This window comes from Syngnathoides biaculeatus, chromosome 6 (genome assembly GCF_019802595.1).
Source record: "Syngnathoides biaculeatus isolate LvHL_M chromosome 6, ASM1980259v1, whole genome shotgun sequence".
Classification (NCBI taxonomy): Eukaryota; Metazoa; Chordata; class Actinopteri; order Syngnathiformes; family Syngnathidae; genus Syngnathoides; species Syngnathoides biaculeatus.
In genome coordinates, this window is record NC_084645.1 from 33,803,415 (window position 1) to 33,819,243 (window position 15,829).

The 15,829-nt window shown below is 43.2% G+C and overlaps 1 long non-coding RNA gene across 1 annotated transcript; it reads left to right on the forward strand.

The window, feature by feature from the left end:
• Positions 1-476: 476 nt before the first annotated feature.
• On the forward strand, positions 477-15,776 carry LOC133502000 (uncharacterized). Its single transcript, XR_009795331.1, has 3 exons — positions 477-508; positions 14,787-14,875; positions 15,288-15,776. It is a non-coding gene; the product is annotated as an uncharacterized LOC133502000 (long non-coding RNA).
• The last annotated feature ends 53 nt before the right edge of the window (positions 15,777-15,829 follow it).

Below are 15,829 nucleotides of genomic sequence, written 5' to 3' on the forward strand. Positions count from 1 at the left end.
TCGTGCTACCGTGTTGTTGCTATGTTAAGCCAAGCTAAGGTATTAAAACTTTGAAAACTCTTTCTGTGTACAGTCTTTCTTTGTAAGGATCTCACGTTTCAATGTGGGCAGTTGCGGCTTTTACACAGGTGCGCCTTGTATATGTAGCAAATGATATTTCCTTTACAAATGTACTGGGTGAGGCTTATAATCAGGTGCGCTCTGTAGGCCAGAAATTACTGTAAAAAATTCCATGTTTATAAACATGGAGCTTCAAAATTGTGAAAATTCAAGTTCTCAAGGTCTGTGGACATGTCTGTTTTATGCGTTTCACACCACATGATCAAAAGTCAACTGTCGGACAAATACCACTTTTACAACCTGCAATATAGATGCTACTTCATCTAGCACACACTAACTGTTACGTCAATGTTTTACCTCACGCTTCTGCCTTCTTTCCAGGACATTCGCGCACTCGCAGCTGATAACAAGGTGCTCTTGAGCGGCCATGCCAGAGATCGACCTGAAGGTAACCTGTATTTTCGGCGTGTCCAGCAAAATGCACATCGCAAATGCGCCTGTTAACTGCTGAGGCAGACGGAGGCACTTAGGTTTTATACAGTGGGGGAGGGTGGACTCGTGCTGGGCCTAAACGTGCATCACGCGGCATCGTTTTGAATCGATACGTATCTCCCCAATTGTGCACCTCTAGTTTTCGGTCTTTGTACGTTTTCAGCAATTATTTTCAAATATGTATGTTGTACTTTTTAAAAATAAAATCTCTAAATTCACTTTACAGAGTCTTTAAATTCAATTAGAATTCAATACAAATTCCAATTTTAAACAAGTTGTCTTTTACAGGATTGCAGTAAAAGGAAAAAAATGTATTTGTTTGGATGTTTTGATCATATAATTCGGCTCCTCTTAGTCACATACAGATAAAATATAACAATTTAATTAACACCGTTATATGCAGCATATTTTATCCATGTATATTTTTGACTCCTTCAATTCATGTTGGTAAAACCCAAACACGAATGTGTGGTCTTGAATTGAAATATATAGTATGGTGATCCTTACATACTGTGTGGTGGTGTTTTGATTCAAATGAACTTTCGGCATAAGAAATGTCTTCTGTGGATTCTGCCATCACTACTTGTGCCTGTCTCCATCACCATGGCAACTAGGGTGGGGGCAGACGCAGGTGGCGGTCTGCAAGCTGTAAGATGTCATGGTGCGCAGTTTGATTGAAGCCACACTGACTTCTGCACATGTGCTTCCAAACCTCCCCACATTGATGATATCGGAACGCTCACACATCCCCCTGCTTTCTTCAGATTTTGGTTCATTTAGGAATAATTTCAGGGGGAACATTTCACGCTGTCAGCCCATTCACAATATATACTCAACATTTACTCTTTAACAATTGAATGAGAATCAGTACAGGATGGAAAGATGATAATGCACAGTTTTGACTGACAATGTTTTGGTCTGTTTTGCCGTGATCGTTGTAATTTTCACTGACTGTTGGCTTAAACTGAGGCATGTTTCTTATACTTTATCCCTCTTCAGTAGGTAAGTAAGCAGACCAAAATATAAGAAAAAGCTTCAATATCATGGAAGAAAACAATACAGCGCTTCATAATATAAACACCAGATTGGCAGTACGAGTAATCATAATAATTTGCCTTTCTCCAAAAGTACGAGGTAGGATTGATTATTAGAGCCAGTGCACAGGCAATGTGAAGGAATCACTGTTCATGATTAAGGTTAATCGATCACCTTTATGAGCAAATTTTGAGGAAGAAAGTAATGTCGGATTTGGAATGAGGCAGTAAGAAAACTGTGTTCACCCTACGCAGGTCAAATCTGAATTTGTATGTGATTTTGATCAATGTAAACAATACAATTCAGATTTTTTTTTTTAAACGTATCTGTCCCAGGCCTCTTTCATACGCCTATCAATTGTGCATCCGAATCAAGTGCAGTATGGACGCACATCCGACCTGTACATCGCAATCGTTTAACAAAAACAGAATCGTGTTCAACAGCCACAAATGAGCCATGACGAGACCTACACGAGGGGCCGTACTGACCGGCGTCAACACGCCGACTGACTCGCGGTTGTGTGCACGTTTAATGTGACGTCACAGCGTTCCGTTCACAGTAGAAGATGCATTTGTTTTCTAATGTGGACGATGACACACTAACATCAGATTTAAAAAAAAAAAAAATCAAAATTGGGCCTCGTGCGTTGCAGTGTCAACGTAGGCTAAATGTGGAAAAAGTGAAGCGTTGTTGGAGCCTTCCATGTTTCTAATCAAGATCTTCCAGCTAGTCTGGCCTTGCTGCAAAAAATGGTACAGGCAGATAGAGGATGACTGCAACGTAGCCTTAAGGACGACAAGGTGATGAGTTCTACAATAAGTGTTTCCACAGGGTCATACTGGGGCAAGGTGGGGGTCCATGTTTGACGACAGGCAGCCACGTGCCGCTATCAGCGTGCCCTTCACTTAAGAGTCCCACGGCAAAGCTCAGTGACACCACCACATCTCCTCCAGCCTCTCCTGCACTTGTACAAAGAAATTGGATCTCGTCCTCTCAGCCGAACACTTGAACACGAGCGTTTTTTCTCTCGCCCAAACTGTTTGTGCCATTGCAGGCCGATCGATAACATGGTGTCCTCGACTGGTCCGCCGCGCTGTAACATTGACAAGCCCCCGCAGAGGCGACAGTTTCACTTACTGGAAAAATGCTCTCCATTAGCCGCCTGCCCGCCTCTGCTGCTTGTCATTGTTATGCTAGCGAGGCTGTGACATTTGCGTTGGACGGGTGGCAAGTGCCTCCCTATTCATGCGTCGCGCTGCACTATTTGAATTTTCATCAACTTTTGACAGACAGCACCCGCAGAGTTATCATCAAGAGAATGGAATCTTCCCTGACCCGAAATGCCACAGCCGCTTGCCAGCGTCCCCCGGGGCCGCCGATAACAGCCGGAGGCGCTCGCACAGCGTCTCCCCGCGGCCTCTCGCCCTTTAGCTGTTGTCTTTCAACCGGGGAGGTTAAATGGTGCGGCTTTTTCCAATCGTTTTTGAAGAGGACTGCTGATAGACCGCCTCCTCTCCTTGAAACTCACTGACCCTCGGCCCAGGAAGTGGCGCTCGCGTACACCGGCACTTCAGGGCACAGTGTGTTTTTTCTACGGCTATGCTCTTAAGCCCAAACACTCATATTGACCCATCTCCCTCCTTTGCTCGCACAGCCCCTTCCGGCGTTTCCTCGTTTCAAACTCTATTGTCTGCCTGCTGCTATTGATTGCAGAAGATTGGGTCCCGGGAAGTGCTCCTTTGAGTCTGTTGCTATATTGGTCCATTTTTTTCCAGCAGCAGATGACAGTGCTGGGAAAGGTTTGACCGGTTTTAATTGCTATCATCTTCACATTAATTGATTTGGCAGCCGAATGTACAGAGGATCTAAAAATAGCGGCTTGTTATACTCCAGTGTAATTGATAGCATACCTGCGGTCCAAAGGGCTAAATGGAGCTATGCGCAGAAAGCAGCAACAATAGAATGGTACTCAGACCTCTGCCAAGGCCAAAAAAAACAATGCCAGAGAGAGCAGTGGAATAATCCACCCTAGCTTAGTGATGAGTGAATACTATATGTGAGAGAGAAAATGAAGTGGAAAGCAACTGTGTAAACAGACTACAGATGAGTTGTTGACAAAATTGTTAGGCTGTTAATAAAACATGAGAAGAAAAAGCAGCAGAGCAGTATGAACCTGAACAGGCGTTACTTTGACTGGCGGCTGTCCTACTCCAGTCCTGTAAGTGGCAGTAATGTGCATTACAATGTTACACACACTGCCCCACCCAAAAATGAATGAAAATTTATGTTTCTGTAGATACAAACTGTACAAAAGATGCTATTATAAAAAAGGTAACATCAACAGAGGAATAAAGATGATGAGCCACACAATGAAGATATGGGAAAGAGTAGTGGAGGCTAGACTCAGGACGGAAGGAAGTATCCACGAACAACATTATGGTTTCATGCCAAGAAAGAGTACCACAGATGCAATATTTGCCTTGAGGATGCTCATGGAAAAGTACAGAGAAGGTCGGAAGGAGCTACATTGTATCTTTGTAGACCTAGAGAAAGCCTATGACAGAGTACCAAGAGAGGAACTCTGGTACTGCATGCGCAAATCTGGTGTGGCGGAGAAATATGTTAGAATAGTACAGGACATGTATGAGGGCAGCAGAGCAGCGATGAGATGTTCCATATGTGTGTCAGAAGAATTTAAGGTGGAGGTGGAACTGCATCGGGGATCCCCGCTGAGCCCCTTCCTGTTTGCGGTGGTAATGGATAGGCTGACAGATGAGGTTAGACTGGAGTCCCCTGTTTGCAGATGATATTGTGACCAGCAGTGAAAGCAGGGACCAGGTTGAGGAACAATTAGGAAGATGGAGGTACGCACTGGAAAGGAGAGGAATGAAGATTAGCCAAACTAAAACAGAACATATGTGCATGAATGTGAGGGGTGGAGGTGGGAGAGTGAAGCTCCAGAGAAAAGAGATAGAGAGGGTGGACGACTTCAAATACTTGGGCTCAGCAATCCAGAGCAATGGATAGGGTGGTAACGAAGTGAAGAAACGGGTTCAAGCGGGTGGGAACAGTTGGCGGAAGGTGTCTGGTGTTCCATGTTACAGAAAAATATCCGCCAGGATGAAGGGCAAAGTTTATAAAACAGTAGTGAGGCCGGCCATGATGTACGGATTAGAGATCGTGGCTCTGAAGAGACAACAGGAAGCAGAACTGGAGGTAGCAGAAATGAAAATGTTGAGGTTCTCGCTCGGAGTGATCATGTTGGATGGGATTAGAAATGAGCTCATTAGAGGGAGGGCCAAAGTTGGATGTTTTGGAGACAAAGTGAGAGAGACCAGACTTGGATGGTTTGGACATGTTCAGAGGGAAGAGAGTGAGTATAATGGTAGAAGGGTGCTGAGGATGGAGCTGCCTGGCAAAAGAGAGGAAGACCAAAGAAAAGGTTGATGGATGTGGTGATGAGATAGGTTTAGATGGAAAAAGATGACACGCTGCGGTGACCCCTAACAGGACAAGCCGAAAGAAAAAGAAGATGATGATAATCAACGCTAATGAACGGAATGAACGTTCTCGTAAACCAAGGATCTATGACCAGGATCAATCGGAGGTTGGCAGTTTTGTGGTCACCTAGACTTTGACCATGTGTTTCTAGTTACCTTTGTCAAGGCTGAATGCGAGATACAACTCTTGTGTTGTGTTTCAGGGGAGTTTTCCCAGGTGTACTTAATTTTGCGCTGGGTGAGTGTGCAGGAAACGTGTACTTGTGGTCTTAGAGTGGATCCATACTCACAGTAAGAACCTTTGTCTTGTTTATCCTGCCATCCATTCTGAGTGCAGTTGTCCGCGCATGTCAGCAGTACGGGCCCAATATTGCACATAGTGGTGTTTTGTGGAAGCCGCCTCACCTAAATGCGTCGTTCATCCACGGTGTCTGCACAATTAAGACCAGCTTGAAGCATTTATCAATGGGCCACAATATGGCGGGTGCTGCTTGGTTGGCGAAGTGAGGTTTGAAGACAACGCAAAGACAGGCAGACATCCCTCACTTGTCAGACTTAACGAGATTACTTGGGGACACATAATGCAGCTAATTCGTTTAGAGCCGCGCGGTCATCGTTTGTTGCAAATGGATTTCCGCGTGCGTGTTTATTTTGGTCAAGTGAATCCCATTAGATAGCGTTCGCCTGTTCCGCTGGGGTGCCTCTCAACTGAGAGCTAATTTGCTAATGGCCCAACCCTTATTAGAAGGCCATTTTTATTAATGGCCAGCGGCTGATAGCCCTCGAAGCCCACACTTTCCGCGGCCGCCGCGCGTACCTATTTCCACGTCCGTCCGAGACGACCGGCATCCAATCGGCCTGACCTCCCGCTGGCTGTGAGCCGAGCGGCAACGTTGTCATTATCGGTGTGCCCGAGGCCTGCTAAATAACATTATTGTAGCCCGCGGAGTCCTACAGGGAATAAGTAGCGAGACGTTTAATTTCCCTAACAGCCGGGGAAATATATTTGTTGCATCACCGAGCAAACATCTATTGCCGCTGTGCAATTAACGACAGATCTTTTACAGAACTAATTTTCATAATGCTTCTTTTATTATCGGAGGAAGCAATCAACCCAGGAATGTATTTACACACCCACTGCAAATGGCAACAGTGTGCTAATTGGCTGTGAGATGATTAATAAGCTTATGGCACAGACTAATGAATGGTGCGTGCTCAGTGGTTCTGAGGTGATCCGGCTCTGCGCTTGTGTTTTGGCAGCTTAATTAGACAGATAATGATGTCACTTGTTGATTTGACTTTCAAGTAAATACAGTAAAAAAAAATGCAATTAAGTGGTTTGAATGGCCACCAGCTTGTGTGGCAACTGAATATTTCCTTATGCGTTATAAACTGACACTAATGGCGTCAAGGCCTTCTGCCTCTCCAGTTAACGATTGTGACCTGGTGAACTTTTCACATTTGACTTTGTCATCCAGCACAATGTGTTTGCATGCTCTGGATTTCCAATGATGAATAATACTTCAGTAATTACCATCTCGAACTACCTCTGAGAACAAACTGAGCGAATGAAACCATGCGAAAATTGCTCGGAAAGCCAATAAGCTAAATAGCCTTTGTGGGGCGGCATTCGCTCATCTGGAAGGACTTTGGGATATAGAACTGCAGGGTCACGGTTTCAGTGGAAACGTGAAAATGGCAACATATGGTATCTGGCTTTTTTTTTTTTTTTTAACACACCCTTTTGTGTGGTGGTCGACACAACTTGGAGGAGTGCAAATAAAATTTCCCCTTGAAGGTTTCTAATCATCTTGAATACAAACATTCAGGTAGGTAGTATAGAGCTCGTGCACGTGACGTCACCATTTTCACGGCGCCATATTGCCAGTCAAAAAGAGCTGCTCGACAGTGTGGGGGACATTGAACCGGAGCAGAATATACACAATGCCGGAGAACTTGTTGTGCTGTTGGTTGTTACAACAGACGAGACAGATATTCAAAGAGATCATTTTATGGAATACCAGCTGAAAAGACCAGAAAAATCGCTGGATTTCGGAAATTCAACGTGATGGATGGTGCCCAACCAAATACACACGACTTCAGGTAAGAATTATTCTTCTCAATCTCAAATTCCCAAGAAGTATTTATAATGCCAAATTGGCTCATTTGAGAACAATGCGTATTAAAAAAAACAACAACAGGGAGTCGTCTCCAACTTACACGGAAGCGTGTTGCGGCCAACCTCTCCCCAACAGATGTTTTTTTTTTTTTTAAATATGCATTGGACTCATTTGAGAACAAGAAAAGAAACCGTCGTTCACACAGAGATTTACGTAGATTAACGTGTGGCCGCAACACGCTTCTGTGTTCGGGGGCTGAAACCTATACCAGCGGTTTATTTTCTTTTTTTTTTTTTTTTAAATCCGCATTGGACTCATTTGCGAACAATGCATATTTAAACAAAAAAAATGTCTGTCACGGAGAAGTTTCCCAAAGTTTAACGTGTGGCCCCAACACGCTTTGTTTACAGAGAAGCCGATTCGCTGTCTTTTTTTTTTCCAATCAGAGTTAATGAATGCAAGTTTGTGTAAAACCAGGGGTCATTTGTTGAAATATTGGTCTTTGTATTGAAAAAATCTGAGTGGCTCAATCACTATGTGGTATTTATTCTTGATTAAGAACAGATCGATTAATGAAGTATTTGAATGCGTCCAGACTTTTCTACACTTTCAAACTTTTCCGTGTAAATCTGGACGATTTACTCGCCAGATCCAAGTGTAGATCCAGTTGTCCAAGACAACCGGAAGCGGTTTAACCGTCCACTTTCTTATCGGGGAAAACGTCGACATCTGCATTAAATATGGGTCCTCTATGCCAAGTGTGACTCATTTTCCATGTACCTTCATTTATTATCACCTTTTAAATGTTTAACGGTATTGGAAAAAACTCTGGGCGTCGTACTATAAGATGTATTTTCGTGTCATGTCCAACTGACGTAGTATTGAAGAATGCTTTGTTTGACCGACACTTCCAGCCAGTGATGTGATTTGATGACGAAGGTGCTCTACTGGAGGTAGAAGATTGTGAATGCAAAGCTTAATAACATATTTGTAACTCCAGGCTGGCCTACCTGTGGTTAAGTCGATATTTTCATATCTATTCAGACTTTCAACATTTTGCAAAAACATGCAGATTGCCTCCTTTTGAGCGCTGTGGCTGGTACATAATAATCGCACAACACAAAAGGCTGCTTTTAAAATAATGTTTTGACTATGTTTTGCCAGCAGACCATAATATTGACAAGCTTGAAAAAAAAAAAAAGGTTATTGCTTTCTAATTACTCAGAATCACATTGTGTACGCCACACTTGTCAATTGTGGGATAAGGCTGGGAGGACTGTCTTGAAGCACTGTCGGGTACGCGTGTCTGTATGTACAGATATACAGTAAAACGGGATTTCGCTTGTACATTTGTAATGCTTTTTTAGATGAGTTACTCAAAACTCTTGAACACTGTCTCCCAATTCATGTACTGATGACATAGTATCAGGAGCAGCCGGGGGTTCAGTATCTTGCTCGAGAATACTTGGCCATGGCCACCTGGGCCAAGGACGGAACCCACAAGCCACAAGAGCCCTGCTGCTCCATATCAATGAAGAATGTCATCCACGGTGCAATGGACTTAAACGAGATGTCCCGAGATGACACAGTTTGAATGTAACACGGCGTTACATTCTTCCATCGAAAGTGTTTTAGCACAATTTTTGTGGGAAAAAAAAAAAAAAAAAAAAGTCATCGCCAGTATTGTGAGTGGTGAGTTGCGTTTGAAAGCCTGAGTGAAGATGTGAACCACTACGTTAGCGTCACGTTCTAACCATTAGCTTGCTAACTGTCCTGGTTCCATATGTTGGGGGCTTGTGACTACGAGGACGATGTTCGGAAATTCAATCTGACGCGCAGAGAGGCGCCACATTTTCTGTAAAAACGGCCAGCTAGATTCCAGCCACAGGCTTTAAGTATATATATTTTCACAACTGAAACATGATACCAGAAATATGCTAAGTGCAGTAGCATTCCTTTTTCCAGGTTTTAGTAGTGGTGTTTGATTGACCGTTAAGTGGTGCATGATTTCAGCGTATCCAGTAAGAGTAGAGAACATTGTTTGATTTTTCACAATTTTGAAGCCTAATTGTATAGGTTTGGTGATGATTGTTTTTTTTTTCTTTAATCATTTAAATTTGGCAGGACTGTCGCTTTGTGGCACTTCAACTTTAAAGCAACTTTAGTACTCAAGATGAAGCATCCACATTGAAACAAGTTTTGGCACTGAATAAATTGCAATGAAAGGGAAAATTTTAACATTATTTATTGCTCTTTTCACCTTCTCAAATTCTTAAAGTGCATTGTTGTACTCATCGCCCCCCCTCCACACTGCCTTTAGAATTGAATCTTAAATAATACTCATTAAGGGTGAAACTCGAGAAGTTAATAACTGCAAAATATAATTTTGTACCGAAAAGATCAACAAAATAAAAGTATTTTTTTAAGATCAGGATTAACGTAATTCCTGGCCTACAGAGCGCAGCTGGTTATAAGCCTCACCCAGTACATTTGTAAAGGAAATACCATTTGGTACATATATCTTCCGCAGCAGTGTAAAAGCCGCAAGTGCCCACATTGAAACACGAGGTATTTACAAAGAAAGACGGTACACAGAGTTTAATCCTAGCGCCGCCGAGCTAACAGGGCCGGTTAACAAAAACATACCGGTAAAAATCACTGAGACACAGCACTAACACGCTAGCGCAGCGCTAACAGGGCTGGACCGATAAAAGTCACTTCCTTGGGACATATATTCCACCGGTCTCACTCTTACCTTTCCCGCTCGAGTGCCCCCTCGCGGGCACAAATTAGCCTCATCACTGCATAAACCGCACGGTGGAAAAAAGTTGCGGCACATAGGCCCGAAATTATGGTAGATTTTGTTTTCAAAACTACATCTTTTTTGGTGCCAATACTTGTTTCACAACTAGACCTCACCATTCTGGCTCTATACTAATTCACAAGTTTGAGGGTTTATAAAGCAAGAAAATCACTCCCTTCGGACTTTTTAAGGCCAGCATGCCGCCCCTAAGTGTTGCTAAAGCCAAGTCTTAATGAAACTGTATTTTACGAACTTCACAATTACATAGAGCAGCTACACTTGTGGCGAATAAATGAGAGGATCCCGGATGTATCTGATGGAATGTGCATGCATTTGTAATTGCGGCATCCAATTTTTTTTTTTTTTAATATATTTTTGCAAATCATGAGTCTTTTTGCCAGCCCACGCATGTAAAATTATGCGGAGGGAAAAAATTGCATCATCTTTGCTCCATCCTTCTTTTGGGGGGTTGTGGGACATTGTTCAATGGCCCTATATTTCCTCCAAACATAAATAAACACTTTGTAGATAATTACTGCAGTTTGTAACTTTTCTTACATAAGGCCCAATTTGGAGCATCTCCTCCTTACAGGGAGTTTGCTTGCTGTTTTGTTTTTCCATCTGCTGCTTCTAGAACAAAAGACGTTGCTTGTCTGCTGTGCTGGATCCTCTGGGAAAGCTGGCGATGAATATTTGATGTAAAGCCTGCGTTTTATTGCCCACACGCTTCTGAGCAGGAGTCCTCATTGATCTGCTGTTATAATCACAGGCTAAAAGAGAACGCGCTAGCCCTCCCTCACTTCCCCCACCCCAAACAATTCCCTGATTAAAGCTTTGTTTGCACGCTCACTTTACGACCCCAGCCAGATCCGCACACAGACGTTGAGGAAAGCCCCCAAAGGAGCAAAAGCTCTAAGTGTGGGGAGGGCGGGCGCGTGCAGTACATGCCCGGTCCCACGGGCCGTCGTCAACACCGACTCCGTGGTTCTGTTGCGGCTCATTAGCCGTCATACTTGGCCCGAATGTAACGTAACGTGCTTTGGAATCAAACCCACACAGAAGAGAAGAGAAGATGATGAGATTAGAAGATCTCGGCATAGTTCCTCTGCTTATTAAATTGTATTTATCTTGAATGGGGGCTTGGGAGCGACACCCACTGGAGACACTTGTAGGTCGAAACCGGAGACGTGCTAGTTTGCTTTGTGAGCTCTGCCAAGGCGCCCCAAAGCAGGAAAAGAAAAAAACTTCCCAAGGGACACGCTTATTCCTACTACTGAAGTAATAGTGTTGCTATTTTCAAAGGTCAAAGGTGAAAGCTGCAGTGGAAAACTTCCAACTAGTGTCGACTGCTGATGGATTTCAAAACCATAATTGGAAATACAAATCATCTTCTCCAAAGTCAAACTCTCTTCATATTTCTCATTGGATTTTTTTAACATTCTTAATTTGTTGCAAGTGTAAAAATAATATTAACAAATATTTGGGGGGGGGGGGGGATCATTTTAAGAGCGTTCCGTACATCTAAACAAGCCTTCGTCTCTATCCCACACTAACTCAGTAGTAAACCTATATTTACAGTCTTTATTTGCATAAAAACACATTTCAGCCATTAAAACAAACATGTCAACTTGTTTTCCAAAATAAAAGATGTGTCAAATGTCTTACTTGAATGAAACAAAGTCTTCTTTAGTATTCTAATGACTAATATGATATATTAATTAATATTTGCTGTTGAGACGCTGAAATTCCAAGGATTTGTGCAATTTAAAATTAAAAAAGTTATTTAAATGATTTTCAAAAATCATCGATAAATCTGACATTTTTTTAGTCTATTACTTGATTAATCATCACTCTTTTAGTTTTGTGTGACTTGACAGAAACATTTTTCCATAAACGTCCAATTCCGAACGGTCCTCAGCTGCATTTGATTTTAGAGTGTGCACTGTGCTCAAATGCACTACTTTCTTTTTTATTTTTCATCCCTGAATGTTTGTCTGGTTTCTTTGATATTCTAAAATGTGACCGCCACTCAAAGTTCACCACATGGCACTTCAATTCATTCCCCAGACGGCCGTGCGCGCAGCCAAACTGGCAGCCAATATCATTTAAATGGGCTTTGGGCCCTCTTTTTCCGAGCCGAGTTTCATCTTAACGGCGACAAAGACCAGCCAATCCCGAAGTTGTGGCGATTATAAATGTGTCTGCCGCAGCGCTGGCTTCCTCTTCGCACCTCTCCAACCTTTTATTATCACTTCAAGCAGGGGAGATTGCTCCGCGGTCGCCTCATCTGTTGCAATGCTCACGACGAAACGCATGAGATTAATCGCGTGTGTGCACGAGGGTAGTCCGGACTAATATCAACTCCTGGGACCCGCTGTGCATGCTAATCACATGGGGGTGTTTTTTTTTTTTTTTTTTTTTTTGTTTTTCCATTGAAGGGAGCTCACAACCAGCATCAGACTTAAATGAAACGTTTTATTGTGACAAACTGTGAGGGATACATTACTGCTTGAAAATCTGCGACAAAATATATATATAAACTTTTTTTAACCACTCCCACATGCTTTAAATGTAATAAAAGTTATTAAAATACTGATTAAAACACTTCTATGACTTTGACTTCTGGACCAAGCTGTTGCAGTTCCGCAAGAGTCCAGGGATGTCTGGTGTGGAGAGCTCACTTGAGGTCATGCCACAACATCTCAATGGGGTTTAGGTCAGGACTTTATAAAGATGGAAAAAGAGTTACAAAATGTTCCAAGAGGATGTTACAGAAATCAGTATAACATGCCAACATCTCTGTTGACACGTGTAGTGTGTGTATGTGAGTCTGTACAGGGCAGCACTGTGAGGGGGGGCACCAGTAATAACCCACCCCACATCATGTATTCGGACCCTCTTGCAAAAATTTCCGTCCATAACCCCCCCACCAAACACACAAACATACAATTTGATTTTCAATATACAGTGAAGAAAATATGTATTTGAATAACCTGCTATATTGCATGTTCTCCCAATTAGAAATCATGGAGCGGTCTGAAATTGTCATCGTATGTGCATGTCCACTGTGAGAGAGATCATCGAAAAAGAAAAATACAGAAATCACAATGTATGATTTTATTAACGATTTTATTTGTGTGATACAGCTGCAAATAAGTATTTGAACACCTATCAATCAGCTAGAATTCTGACCCTCAAAGACCTGTTAGTCCGCCTTTAAAAGTTCACCTCCTCTCCATGTATTATCCTGAATCAGATGCATCTGTGTGAGGTTGTTAGCTGCATAAAGACACCTGTCCACCCCATACGATCAGTAAGACTCAAACTCGTATCATGGCCAAGACCAAAGAGCTGTCCAAAGATACTAGAGACAAAATTGTACAACTCCACACAGCTGGAAAGGGCTATGGAGAAATTGCCAAGCAGCTTAGTGAAAAAAAGGTCCACTGTTGGAGCAAGAAGCTAAACATGACGGTCAATCTCAATCAGAGTGGAGCCCCATGCAAGATATCACCTCCTGGGGTCTCAATGATCCTTAGAAAGATGAGGAATCAGCCCAGAACTACACGACAGGACTTGGTCAATGACCTGAAAAGAGCTGGGACCACCGTTTCCAAGGTGACTGTTGGTAATACACTAAGACGTCATGGTTTGAAATCATGCGTGGCACGGAAGGTTCCCCTGCTTAAACCAGCACATGTCAAGGCCTGTCTTAAGTTTGCCAATGACCATTTGGATGATACAGAGGAGTCATGGGATAAAGTTTTGTGGTCAGATGAGACCAGAATGGAACTTTTTGGCCATAATTCCACGAACTGTGTTTGGAAGAAGACGAATGATGAGTTCCATCCCAAGAACACCATCCCTACTGTGAAGCATGGGGGTGGTAGCACCATGCTTTGGGGGTGTTTTTCTGCACATGGGACAGGACGACTGCACTGTATTAAGGAGAAGATGTCCTCGGCCATGTTTTATGAGATTTTCGGGAGTAACCTCTTTCCCTCAGTCAGAGCATTGAAAATGGGTCATGGCTGGATCTTTCAACATGACAATGACCAGAAGCACACAGCCAGGAAAACCAAGGAGTGGCTCCGTCAGAAGCATATCAAGGTTCTGGCGTGGCCTTGGCAGTCTCCAGACCTAAACCCAATAGAAAATCTTTGGTGGGAGCTGAAACTCCGTGTTTCTCAGCAACAGCCCAGAAACCTGTCTAATCTAGACGAGCTCTTTGTGGAGGAGTGGGCCAAAATCCCTCCTGCAGTGTGTGCAAACCTGGTGAACAACTACAGGAAATGTATGACCTCTGTAATTGAAAACCAAGGCTACTGTACCAAATATTAACAGTGGTTTTCTCAGGAGTTCAAATGCTGTATCACACAAATAAATTGTTTTAAAAAAAATCATACATTGTGAATTTTGGATGTATCTTTTTAGACACATTTTTTCATTTTGTCCGTGATTTCTAAGTGGGAGAACTTGCAATATAGCAGGATGTTCAAATACTTATTTTCTTCACTGTAAAGACCTAGGCTGTCTACTTGTGCTAGAGATTCACATTGGAAAAGCAATTTTCAAGTGGGGGTGTGGATTGGAATTTTTCACAGTTCCAAAATGGTCCGACTACGTGATGAGGGGCGTGTTCACACTGCTGCCCCACTCAGAGTGTCGCCCTTGTGCGGGCACACAAACAAAACATGAACGATTATCTGTAATATTCATGTGAAGGTGAGCTCAGGACGATCACAATTTGTCTTCATTTGTGTTTTCCGCCATCAGATTAAATGCGCTGCCTTCACGCACGTCCCACTGATAACCTGCTCTGACGCTACAATTATTACACCAGCAAGGACAGAAAGATGGAGAGAGTAAGTAATTAAATTATCCCCGAATGGCTAATTGGATCAATTTGGAAGGCAGACGCTGTCAAGGATAAGAGTAATCATGTATGCAGCAGCAATCTTTTTATTGCTGAGACACATCTTGTAAGAGACAAGGTGTGATAAGGAGGTTAATGTAATTACTGTCCAATTCTCTCACTCAGTGTGCACAATAATGCTAATTAATCGAAGATCTCTGGACTATAATGAAGCGCGACAAGCCAGGTAATTGTGATTATGCTATTTGGGGCGCGTCTGAATACTCCGCCAATTCCACGCACGCTGCAATTAGCTCTCTTCTTCCTCCCACTCCTCTGGCTTCAAAGCATCGCGCGTAGGGCAAAGTGGGAATAGTTTCCTCTCACCTGTGAGGCTTTTTTTTTTTTTTTTTGCTTTTCAGCCCAATAAAGGTCCCATTCACATTCCACGCAAGACAAGCTCGGCGAGGTGAAAAGCCGTGTAACGAGAGAGCGAACGGGGCATTCATATTCATTATGATCAGGCCTTCGGGAGGATGTGTGACACAGATGCCGTGCGTGCTTTATGGGCGCACTTAATAGCACGCCGGCAGCGGGGCCATCCGCTGAATAAAAGCCGCAGTAGTCGTCAGACCACTATTGATTCTCCCCCCGTGTCCTATTGATCGCTGACGTTTTCATGTGGCACAGAGCCGCTAATCTGCTGCGTATCACAGAGACGCCCACAGTGCAGCCCATTGACTCCACTATCAATAGCCTCAAAGCTGGATATCATTAAATCCTCATCACTTTGTTTCCCTGCCGGCCTCACACCGGGGAGCACGGCTCGACCTCTCAATAAACAGTGGCGCTGGCTTGTTTATGGCTCCCTGACATACACTTACTGCTTCTTTTAAAAAGGACGCCATCTGCTATTGACCACCTGAGTGTGTGTGTGTGTGTGTGTGTGTGTGTGTGTGTGTGT